General features: G+C 36.2%; 1 protein-coding gene across 10 annotated transcripts in view; it reads right to left on the reverse strand.

The window, feature by feature from the left end:
- The window catches only part of ZNF385B (zinc finger protein 385B), a 416540-nt gene that overhangs the window by 108627 nt on the left and 295067 nt on the right, over window positions 1-12846 (reverse strand). The window contains exon 1 of one of the 10 annotated variants that reach the window (XM_015110464.3): window positions 12613-12832. The exons of 6 other annotated variants lie outside the window; for them this stretch is intronic. The gene's annotated coding sequence lies outside the window, so the exon portion shown is untranslated. Of the gene's footprint in view, window positions 1-12023; window positions 12129-12612; window positions 12833-12846 lie in introns of those variants that run through there. 3 more of the 10 variants (XM_028830896.2, XM_077956607.1, XM_028830898.2) reach the window with 3 other exon arrangements.

Below are 12846 nucleotides of genomic sequence, written 5' to 3' on the forward strand. Positions count from 1 at the left end.
AGACCATCCTGGCTAACACAGTGAAACCCTGTCTCTACTACAAAATACAAAAAAACTAGCCGGGCGAGGTGGCGGGCGCCTGTAGTCCCAGCTACTCGGGAGGCTGAGGCAGGAGAATGGCGTGAACCCGGGAGGCGGAGCTTGCAGTGAGCTGAGATCCGGCCACTGCACTCCAGCCTGGGCGACAGAGCGAGACTCCGTCTCAAAAAAAAAAAAAAAAAAAAAATACAAAAAACTAGCCGGGCCAGGTGGCAGGCGCCTGTAGTCCCAGCTACTCGGGAGGCTGAGGCAGAAGAAAGGCGTAAACCCAGGAGGCGGAGCTTGCAGTGAGCTGAGATCCGGCCTGGGCGACAGAGCGAGACTCTGTCTCAAAAAACAAAACAAAACAAAACAAAACCCAGAGATATTTCTTATGTTGGCCCAATGGCCTATTTTAATGACTATAGTCATTAAAAGTCTAAAGGAAGGTATAGACTAATTCTACTTAAAGCTGAATGATAAACAAATGTGTAATTATTTTGCCATTGCGAGTCTCCTGGAGGGAAGCAAAGTTCCTTCTCTAAGCCCACAACGGTGGCTCTGATAATACTGTGTAATACACAGCTCCCGAGGGCCTGGTGAGAGTCACTTTGTTCTAACAAACCCAAATCAAATAGAATGCAACAGGGAACTTCACAAACAGATTACTCCATCAACAAAGGTTGGAATGCACAATGATCCCCCTTAGCCAATCAAATCTCTATGCTAATAAAGACAAGGCTTGAGAACTACTTAGCTGTTACTACTCATTAGCATAAAAAACTTAGCAGCTGTTTACCATTTCATTAGCATTTTAATGATAGACAATTTGCCATGTTAAACACAGATTGTTTTAAAGTACTGGTAGATCTTCTGAATAAATATAAACTATATTTTCATTATTCCTTCACCTCAACCTTGCTGTTTTCCCTTTTAAAACCTACTTTTTAATACTACTTCACCAGGACTTATTGCTTGTTTTTGCAAATGGTAAATAAATAGGGACAAAGTGCATTTTTTTGGATAAGTTCTTTCATGCTCTGATCTCTCTATCTTCATGTTTCAGATTTTGCTGCTGCTGCTGCTAAGAATTCTTTCTCCTCACCTCTGGGTGCCTGAAAGTCAGCAGGAGTTACAAGCAGAAATTTGACCAAAATGCATTGCACTCTGAAAGAAAATGCTTAATTTCTCTAAAAGTCAAGGACTTGCTAAGAAAAAAGGTTGAAAATATAATGATCAGGCATTGCAATGCAAAAGGTGATATAATATACCCATTAAGTTGCTATTCTCATGGGACAGAACCAACCTGTGACTTTTGTATAAACTATTTGGCACTATTACATAAGACACCTCCTATTTGTAGTTCTGTTTCAGAACATAGTATGTAATCTGGAATATATCATAATGAATAAAGTCATGATGAATAAAATCATAACAGGGTTCCACCCTATTTGATAATAAAACTTTTCATATCACTGAATGCATATATTTATCAAACTTCCTGTACTAAAATGAAATACACATATATAAGCATGCATACTCCAAAAATTTAACAGGAATAATTTAACACTCTTGAGAAAGGAATAATACAAGGTGGTCACAGGAGGATAGAAAATTCCAGAGAGTAGTTTCACATGTTTAGCAAAAGAAAACTGTTGAAATAGCTGCATAAGGTAGGGGCTGATAAGACCCTGAAAAACGAAGGTGTGGGCCAAGCTGGCTGAGACTAACTGGTCCCAACATGGCGCTGGATTTGACCTGGGTTTCACCTAGGATCTCATTCTACTCTCACTAACATACTAAATCACACACCCACCAGTGTCCTGACAGTTCTGAGACCACCCATATTGGGTGTAAAAATGGGTAGCACACAGTTCCAAGAAATCTTCACATCTTTACAGGAATCTTCATGAATATCCCTCCACTTGATTAAAGAAACCCATAAATATAGAAACTCCAAACCCTGTGGTGTGACTCACTTCTTTTGAGTATGCCCACAATCCCCTTCCTTAAGTGTGTACTTTTCACTTTGCAATAAATCTGTACTTTCACTCTATCCCAATTTGTCCTTAAATTCCTTCTCACAACAGCATCAAGAGTCTGGACACCAGACAGAGTTGAGGTCTCACAGGCATTTGGGGATCTCCTCTAGTCCACCAGTTTCACACTTATCATGGAAATTCCATGTATTCATATGAACATGAATTCCCATTAGTATGCAATTACTTTCTTCCATACATTTCACTCTGATGGTAAAATACAAGTTAATTCATCCATAGCTATGAAATCAATAATATGTAAAAGAAAATTTCCCAATATGATCATAAGAAAACTATTATTTCAGTCAACTGCCTCTGTAACATAATAGGTACCTTATTATGTTAATGGATTATGTCATAATATATCACAATACAACCTAACTTAAGGACAGATGACACCTGAAATTATTGCCTTAGTCTTTGGCCTTTAGATATATAATCTTAAAAGTGCATTTAGATTACAACTTTGAGACTTCCTAGTGGCTCTTCTTTATATGCCAAAACAGAAGCAAACAAAACACCTCATTCTTCAAAAGAGTATGCCAGAGTCAACAAATATGCATGAAGAAGCATTTGCAGAATGAGATCAAGTCTGTATCTATTCTATATCCTGCAAGAGTAGTTTCTTCTTATGCCATTATTATGCATGTTCCCGTCAGTGAGTACTGAAATTAAAAACTTAACATATTATAAAAACCTATTGTGGGAGGCAATGTCAATTATAGAACTCCAAAAGATTTCTTTAAAGAAATTTAAATGAGTGGCATTTCAGATTTTCTGCCAAACTCAGTTTTCTCTTTTCATTGCTTTCCCAGCTTTGTTGCACCTAATACTGCATATTTTTTCCCTCATCGGGATAATTGCCAACACAGCATCTCCTCCACTTCTCTCAGCATTTCTTTTCTTTCATTAATCTGCTAGGTGAAGAAAATAATTTACCAAGAGACTATCAAAGCATGGCCACTAAGAGGTGGCTATATGAATAGGGGAGGTGACTGATAAAGGATTTTGCTTTTGAAAAGGTCTCATGATAGCAATAACAGAGATGACATTTTTATAGAACACACTGTGTAGCAGGCACTATCCTAAGTTCATTACATATGCAGGTATATATACTCATTTACATATACTCATGTATATACTTATACATATTTCAGCCTCGCAATCTGATTAACAAGGTATTAGCCCCATTTTCCAGATGACAAACTGAGGCACAGAGAGACTAAGCTCAACTTCATATAGTTTGTATGCAGATGAGCCAGAATTAGAACCCAGGCTATTTGACTTCTGAATTCTGCTTTTCACTACCATGCTATGGTCACCAAATTGTACAGGTGAAAACACTCCAGTCATATAGATACATTCTCCAGCTGAGGGAGAAACATTTTACCATAAACCTAAGAGATTTAAAATACTGGACCTCCAAACAGATATAGTATTCAATTGGGAATTAGTTGAAACTTATTTGATCTTAGTGTAGTATCTGATACTTAAATAACCAAGATATATAATGAATATATTTATCTAAAAAGAATCTTCTCCAAATAATAGTATTATTTGATTCAATAAATACTTATGAGGGACTAACAAGGCACAATGCTAACAACTATAGGGATTATGAACTGTATCAGAACTTATTTTACTTTTTAAGATAAGAAAATAATAACAACTGCTACCATTTAATGAGGTTTTACTGCATGCGAGGTAATGTGCTAAGTGATTTATGTCCCTTATTCTTACTAAATTATAATGCAACTCTGTGATATTTATACTATTATTCCCATTTTACAGATGAGAAAGGTGAGGTTTAGAGTGATTAAAATCACTCAGTATGTGGTAGAGCCTGGGTCCAAACTCCTGTTCATCTGACTTTAAAGCCCATGTCATCATTCCCTAAAGTAGGTTATATGTAAAGTTGTTACATGAAAAAGATTCTGTCATCAAATACATTTAGAAAATGTTGCTTCAACAAAGCTTAAAGCAGTTCTTTTCTGCAACGCATCTCAGAGTTTTTAATATACTAACAGGCACTGTGGACATCTAGGCAGAAAAAATTTTTTCCCATAATTTTTTGAGCATGGAAACAAGCCTTAAATTTTTTTAAAATTAAGATGACACAGGCAACACTGTTCTACATCTGTTAAAAGCACTAGCTCAGGAGACAGATATCTATGTTAGAACCTGAAGACTCCTTGGTGCACTGCTTTCTTGTGCAACCTTGGACAATTAACTTCACTTATTTATACCTCCACTGTCTTTTCTATAATTAAGAAAAATAAGAGTAGCTATATCATAGGACGGGTGGGAAAACTAACTGAGATTTTTCTACGCAGATTGCCTAAACCTGTGCCTGATACATAGCCAGTGTTGTATAAGCTTCAGTTACATGGTTACAAACTACTCCCAATCCTTGATATTATGCCATATCCCAGGAGAGCATGAATAATTAAATCTATTAATACTTACCATAAATGGCAGCGGTCATGTGTTATCAAAAACATGTTAAGTAGGTTGAAGAGAGAAAGAAATTGTAGCTGGTTCATAAATGGGGCTCATAAATGTTTCCACAGATGAGCTATCTCTTAAGATAAACTTTGAGGAATGGCTTGTGTTTTGAGAGGTATATATGGAAGAATGGGGGAGGGAACTGTATAAACAAAAAGTACAGAGAAAACAGAATATGTTGAAGTTAAAAATTTTTTAGGCTCTCAAGGTATTCTTAGGGTTTCTGGATTAAAAGGTAAAACAGAAAATAGAAAAACCAAAAACCAAAACCAAAAATAGAGTATCTTTGTGACCTTGGAGTAAGCGAAGGTCTCTTAAACAGGAAATAAAAGATGCTAATCATAAAAGAAAAAAATTAATGAATATATTCTCTTAATAAGAATGTAGGAAAAAGACACAATCAAGAAAATGAAAAGGCAATCCACAGAGTGGGTGATGATATTCACAATTTTTTGACAAAGGACCTGAATCTAGAATATAGAACTCCTACAGATCAATAAGAAAATGACAACACTAGATAAATGGGCAAAAGACTTGGACACTTCACAAAAGCATATATTAAAATGGCCAATAAACATACAAAAATGGTGATTAACTTCATTAGTAGTTAGGAATATGTGAATTACAACTACAATGAGATATCACTACATATCCACAAGAATGGTTCAATTTGATGAAGAAAGATGAAGATTATTAAGTGTCGACAAGGATACAGAGCAACTAGAATTCTATATTAAAGTGTAAATTGCCACAGCTACTTTGAAAAACTACTTGGCAATATCTATTTCAGCTGAATATATACATACCGTATGACCCAGAAATTTCACTTCTAGGTATATACCTAACAAAAATGATATGTTCGAGAATGCTTATAGCAATATTCTTCATAATAGCCCCAAACTGGAAATTAGGCAGTTAATCTATCAACAATAGAAAATAATTTTTTATGTTCACACGATGAAACATTCATACAATGACATACAGTGATGAGAGCAAATGGCACATACTTACATGCAACAACAAATAGATCTTGCAAGCATAACGTTGAAAAAAAGAACTAAAATAAAGGAGTACATGCTGTATGATACCATTTATATAAAGTATAAAACCAGGCAAAGTAATTTATTCTGTTAGGATAGTGGCTCTCCTCACAGCAAGGATGGGATGAGGTGGGGGGTGAGATGACTAAAACAGGGCATTCAGAGTGTCTTCTAGGATGCCAGAAATGTTCTTTCCTTGATCTATGGGCCAGCTACACGTGTATGCTATATTTGTGTACATTCACTCAACTGCACACTTATGTGCACTTTTCTGTATGTTATAAATTAACGAATTTTTTTAAAAATGTAGTCAATGCTATTAATTCTAATAAAATGCTTCGACAAATATAGGCAAAATTTCTCAATAAGAATGTCTTCAAATACTGTCAAGTTTGTATAGTTTTAGGATGACGATGATGCTTTTTGAGTTCTTTTTTTCCACTGCCAGCTTGATTTTGCTCAAAATGATTTGTGAGCAAATAAAATTTCTCTTTAAAGCTGATGCTTCCTTGCTGAATTTACGAAGTGAATAGGGGAGACTAACACAGACTCTAGTGATGCCAAAGAGAAAAATGTATATCTAGAACTCTGAGTCTATAAAATCTAACAATTGGCAGTTACGTGCCTGAATTTCCCTTGGGGAAGCTCAGGGTTCCCCCTAAAGAGCTCCGACAGCAGCCACCATGGCAGCAGCCTGGCAGATGTTACATTTAAAAGTAAATCCTTCTGAGCACTGCACTGAAGTTGATAAGCAATAATGAAGTGCTGCATCAAAAAACATCAGAGAAGCCACATCATGAGGGATTTAAAGCCACAATGTCCTTTGGGTCTTGTAGTAATATGCCAGCTTTTACACAAAACAATGAATCTTTCACCGAGATGCAACAGATGGCTTTTCAGATGCTGTGGCAATAGAATATGTACAGCCAACTGGTGATTCATTTATACCTGAATATCTTGCCCACAGACTGAATTGCTTACATTTAAGTGTTGTAAAAAAATGGATAAGATTTATTTGCTATACTGTACAAACTATAGTTTGGTCAAACATGTGATCTACTTCATTGGCTGCAATCCTTTTTCAAAGCAGCGTTGAAAAGTATGAGAATTTAAGAATTTAAATAAATGTATAGGGTTAAAACTGAATTTAAAATATTTTTGCTTTATCGTAGTTTCTCAGCTTATAACTCAATAGTATTAAGCATGATCATGCAAAAAAAAGGAAATTGAAAGAAGAAAAAACAGTATTCCAACAAATGCTTTCTCAAGTTTTCTGCAATAATTTTTAAACACCTGACTTATCAAAAGGGAATGTCATGTGCTTAGTTTCTAAATTACTAAGTCTTTGGAGAAGCCAAAATTATCTCCAGACAGGGCTTTACTAAAATTGTCTGAGGTCGAGAACGGATTGGGAGGTCACAGTGCCTGATGAAATTTACTGGCAAAAAGACCTGGGGTGATGGTCCTGAGCTACATTTGCCTGGTGACTCTTCTAAATGGCATTAAGACCCTTTCTTGAAGTCTGAAGCCTCTTTCTATTACAAACAGAGGAACTATTTGTTGTCCCTGATGCTGATGCTTCCTTGCTGAATTTAGGAAGTGAATAGGGGAGACTAACACAGACTCTAGTGATGCCAAAGAGAAAAATCTGTATCTAGAACTCTGAGTCTATAAAATCTAACAATTGGCAGTTATGATGGCAGTCTACAGCATGCTAGCGACCTAATGGCAGTGCAGAACTATCATTTATTTTGGAAACCTCCCTAAAAAATACAACCTTTCCCAGGAAAAGTACAACAATGTTACTCAAGTCACTGAATAGTTCTAGAAGAATTATATTTAATAAAATTTTAGAGGTAAGCATAATTTAGGAATCTACCCTTCATTTTGTGTAACAAAAATGGGATTTGGAGAGCTTAATCTACCATGGTACCTGACTGATGGTAGAACCAAACCTAGAGCTCAGTGCCCATGAACACTGTTTTGAATATTTAAGTCTGTGCAATCAAAGATGTACAGGAATCATGTATTGTCATCATTACCTTCTTAAAAAATTCAAGATTAGTATTTGGCGTGTTTTCTTTTTTAATTTTGACTGAAATTTTAAAGAGAGTATTCATTTAATTAAATAAAATTTTAATTTTACCATTTTATCAACATGATTAATGGGAGAAATTCAATGAAAGAAAAGCCAGTGTGGTCAAAAGCCAACATTTCTTTCCAGTTTAAAAAACAGCACAAAATTGATTATAACAGCTCATGTTATTTTATTATATATATATAAAACACATATATATGTATTATATATATGTATGTTTTAGATTCATAGGGTACATGTATAGGTTTATATAATGGGTATATTGTATGATGCTGAGGTTTGGGCTGCTAATTATCCTGTTGCCCAAGTAATGAACATAGTACCTGATAGGCTTTCAACCCTTGTCCCCCCTCGCTCCCTCCCTGCTTTTGGAATCCCCAGTATAATGCCTCATTTTAAATACTTCTTTTAATATTCCCAATGGGGAAAAAAAGAGATCAACAAAGTTCATTACAACTATGCTTTAACCACACTGTTCAGATCAATATAACTAATTTAAATAGCCTCATGGTAGGAGGCATACTCACATCTGTGTTGGTGGTTTTTATACTGAAGTACTATCAGAATCACAACAAAAATGCTATCTGAGAAGACACATTTTTTTCAAGTAATGGCAACTGACCTTCTATTTGAGATCAAAGCAGCAGGCCTATTTAGACCTCTGGCTCTGTCTTTAGGCCTCTCCTCTGCAGTTCACACTAAGAGCCAGGCTAAAGGGATCTGGATACAGCAACTCTGAGGTCAGTGCACCCAGCTGCTGCTATAAATTCTAGCTCTAGGGCACCTAATGTTTTTTTCTCCTAGTTTCAGGGAATTTCAGTTCCTGCTTTCAATGTCTAGGCTGTGGCATTTAAGGAACAAAAGGAGAGGAAAGAAAAGAATAGTGGTTTATATAAATTATCCTTTTTAAAAGGGTATTTCCCCCACCCCAAGCTTGTTCAATTTCAGAAAACAGAGTTAATATTTGCTCTGCTAGTGCCCTCTACTCCCGCCTTGGCAGGGAAAAGAGGTTTCTTTAGCTTAAATATTAACCGAACACTTCATAGCTATTCAAAAGCAGTTGCCCATGTTAAAAATAACAACAAAAAGTAATAAAATCCCAGAAAGCACAACTTTGGAATAAATAGAAACAGTAAAAACTGCTCTAAACCCTTTTTGCACCGGTATCCCAAGGTCACCAGAATTGTAATGCACTATAGAGTGTTCATAACAAATTCTAGTAAAGTATGATAGCCATGGTGGCCATCATAGAAAAGGCCACTCTTGGTCCTCCATCAGCAAATCAGCCATTCTCACCCAGGAGTGGCAGAGATGGTTTCCATCTGGCAGCCAAGGTTGCTGTGCAAGCAGCATGAAAGCCCCTGTTCCATCCCCCTGGAAACCTGGTATGGGGTGCCTGATCTGGCCGTGCCAGGGTCAGAGCAAGCAGAGACTGTGAGGATGGGGTAAAATTGGAGCTACAATGGGAAAAAATGGTGAGGGATGATCTGGAGAGGGAAGAAAGAGCAGTGCGTTTGGCTTAGTTTTGCAAAGTGGACTAGAATTAGTAGCAATTTCTTGTTTGAAATTTCCTAATATCTTACACCTAAAATTATTTTCTTCCCTTTCACCTCTTCGTTGTATGACAGAAATCTGTATAAAATGTAGTGGAGCAAAAACTGCACGAGCAGGAACAACCTAGTAAAGCAGAGCATCTAAGTTCTTCAAACACTGCTGTGGGCAACTGGAAGACAATGTGAGCTCACCCTTTTCCTGAGAAACATGGAATGTTCTGTGACCCAGGGAATGCTTGTACTCCAAAAGGTCTCTAGTGGGTATTTAACAGATTGGGCCGATAGTTGGCCTGGCTTCTTGAAACTCTGCCATTGTCCTGACATCCTAGAAACTGATACTACTTGCTTCAGTCAGGTAGGCAGCTTCTGGGGCACTAGCGATGTGCAAAATATCTCCAATGAACACCCAAGCATTTTCTACACGTGAAGGGACTCATCATAAATGGCTGCCTTGGTCCTGTGCATCATGTTACTCTTGTACTATTATACTGACTTTGTACCAGTCTTTCTTACATGAAATTTCTTTCTCTTTTCTTTTTTTTTTTTTTTTAACATAGTCATCAAAATTTTTGCTTTACAATTTGACTGTCAGGTTCTTTTTTTAGTATCATATAAAATTTATGGTATACAATGTGATATTTTGATGTACATATATATAGTGAAGTGATCACTAGAGTAAAGCAATTTGACACATTCATTATCTCACTTGGTTACTTGTGTGTGTGGTAAGAGTACCTAAAATCCACTCTTAGAAATTTTCTAACATACAAAATAATATTAACTACTGTCCTCATGCTGTACCTTAGATGTCTAGATATAGTCATCCTATATAATTACAACTTTCTACCTTTTGCCTATATTGGCCTACATCTCCCCATACTCCCCTCTCTCCCACACTCTGATAGCCACCTTTCTATTCTCTGTTTCTATATATTTGACATTTAAAAAAAATCTACATATAAAAGATCATGCAGTATTTTTTTTTCTGGCTTATTTCATTTAACGTAATGTCTTCCAGTCATGTTGCTGCAAATGGTAGGATCTTCTTTTTAAAATCTGAATAATATTCTTTATATGGAATTTCATTTTGGCTCCCCAAATGATTCCCTCCTATCCCAGTAATGAACACCAAAAGTCAAGGCCATAATGACTTTTTCCTAAGAAGTCCCACTGAAAGTAGAGCATTTCACACAGCACTCATTATTTTCCTTTTCAATGATTTGCTTTATAAGGCAACAAAGGAATGGAAATATTTTCTTTTAAGACATTTGTTTTAACTAGTGGTCTCTTCTGAACTTCAAACAGACTGTTAAGCTCCCTTTGCTTTAAAAGACACCAAAGGGAAGTACACAATTCATAAAAATGGAACTGGTGCTCAATGTATTTAACTTGAGAAAGCATGCTTCCAGCTCAAAGAAATGCAAAAGAACCCGAAGTGTCAAAACTGCACAATCTCTACAACTTTCCAAACTTTGATTGACTTGTCTCTCTGTCTCCTTTTCTCTAACACCAACATTCTCGAACTCTCTCTAATCACTGTTTTCCATAGTTTCCCTCTTTCCCACCGGTCTTTTCTGCCGCTCTTCTCTCCTGTTTCCCTCCTGTATGTGACATCCCCGTCTCTGTCTCTCCGTGTTTCTGTACATCGGTGTACCTATCTGTGTGTCTCTTTCATCTCTTTGTCTTTGGCTCCCACCATAATACTTCCAGGGAACTAGAGAGCACTCATAAAATTTGTCATTTGCCTTATTTTGCAACTACATTGTATTGGTTTGGTTTTCAATATTTGCTTCTATAAATCAAAAGATTAATAGCAAGATTATTGTAGTATCAGGTCAAGTTTGTCCCTGTGACAAGACGTAACAATTAAATTAGACCATATCTCTAGTTCTGTCTCCAGTAGTCACTTCAGTTGCAACAACTGAGGATTGTTTTTATTACGTGCTCCCACGATGGTATCTGCCTTCCATGTGAAGGAGAGGGACAAGTTAGAAACTCGAGTGCACCATAGAATTTTATGGTATATTTTTACAGAAATTCATCATTGTGTCCTGGGTTATACAAATACTATACCATTTCATTGGAGAGCACAAGGTGCTTTTACATATATTAAGTAGCTTTTTACATATATTTTACACACACCACAATAAGTAGTTTTCTAAACTTTACATGGCTTATGATCATCCCATGTTTTTCTGATGAAGAAAATGATGCTTAGGATAAATAATTCTAGGAAAAGCAAACATAGAAAACAAAGGCCACAATGAATCTAGCACTAGAAAATATCTTCTCTAAATCAGGTATGTAATAACTCCACTGAGCAACATTGTCTGCCAAGAGGTCACACATCAGCGTCTCAAGGACCTTGGAAAAATTAATGCATTTTTGGCTTTAACCTATTCATTTTTGCAAGTCCACTGAACCCTCAGTGTTTATACTTCTAACCCATGAATAAGATAGAATAAAAGAAGTCAATGCTGTTTCAATATTTTTCAAACCACCTGAAATTCCGCTGGAGACTATGAGATAAAAACATCTTCCTGTGCCAAGAGTTCCTAAGTCCTTTTCTAATAATATATTTATTCATGTTTTACAAATGGTAAAATTGAAAAAAAAAAGGTGGGGAGTAAGGTGGGGGAAATAAAAGGTGGGGAAAATAAAGTGATAACATTAAAATAGAAATGAAAATTTCACAAGTAACTATTGTATACATACAAATTATACCTACTCTTATAACAGACAATACTCCCTCTTGAGAAGCTAAACTTACCTGGTTTCCAGAGAGATTTCTATGCCCAAGGGTCTAAACAAACATGAAACCATTGAGCTTTGACGTGAACTAGATGGAACATTAAAACTTGAAATGGTGCCTATCATAAAAATCATGTGACAAGAGTGTAAATCACCCACGTCACTCAATTTGATTACAGGCTACCAGCCACTATTCTGTCCATCTGAATGTGGATTCTTGGACATGTATAATCATCAGCTTAAATATACTTTCTGAAAAGAAGTTAAAAAGGAGAGAGAGTTGTAACATACTTGGATTGAACATGAATCTCATTTTTACCTAGTAGTTATTCTGACACAAACTTTGAAAGCTTAAAGAAATGTGGGAAATCAGTTACCTCATCATTATAGTTAGCACAGTGGTTCAATAGTACTACTGAAATACAAACGGGCTAGGAAAATCAAGATAGTATTAGAGAAAGGAATTGCAAAATTAGCAAATTCTATTTGTCTTAATTCTGATACTTTTATCTTTTTCTGAAATTCATTTGACCTGTTTTATATTTTTGTCACATATTTCATAAGAAAGTTCCTTAAGGTGTAAATGTGGGTCAGTTAGCAGTGCTTACCTTCGTTTTTAAGGTTACAGTCCACGTTCACGTCTGCATTTGAGCATTGTATGAGATGTTACATTTAAAAGTAAATAATTCCATCATTTCAACCTGGTGCTCCTGTGAAATGTGGTGCCAGGAAACAGCCGGCAGGCAGTGCTTCTGAACAAATCATACGTCCTGTAATTGCCACTTAGCTCTAATTACTATTGAGGATCGTGTTTGCAACTTGATTCCAGGGAGAGGGCAGAA

The sequence above is a fragment of the Macaca mulatta genome, chromosome 12 (assembly GCF_049350105.2).
Source record: "Macaca mulatta isolate MMU2019108-1 chromosome 12, T2T-MMU8v2.0, whole genome shotgun sequence".
NCBI classification, from domain to species: Eukaryota; Metazoa; Chordata; class Mammalia; order Primates; family Cercopithecidae; genus Macaca; species Macaca mulatta.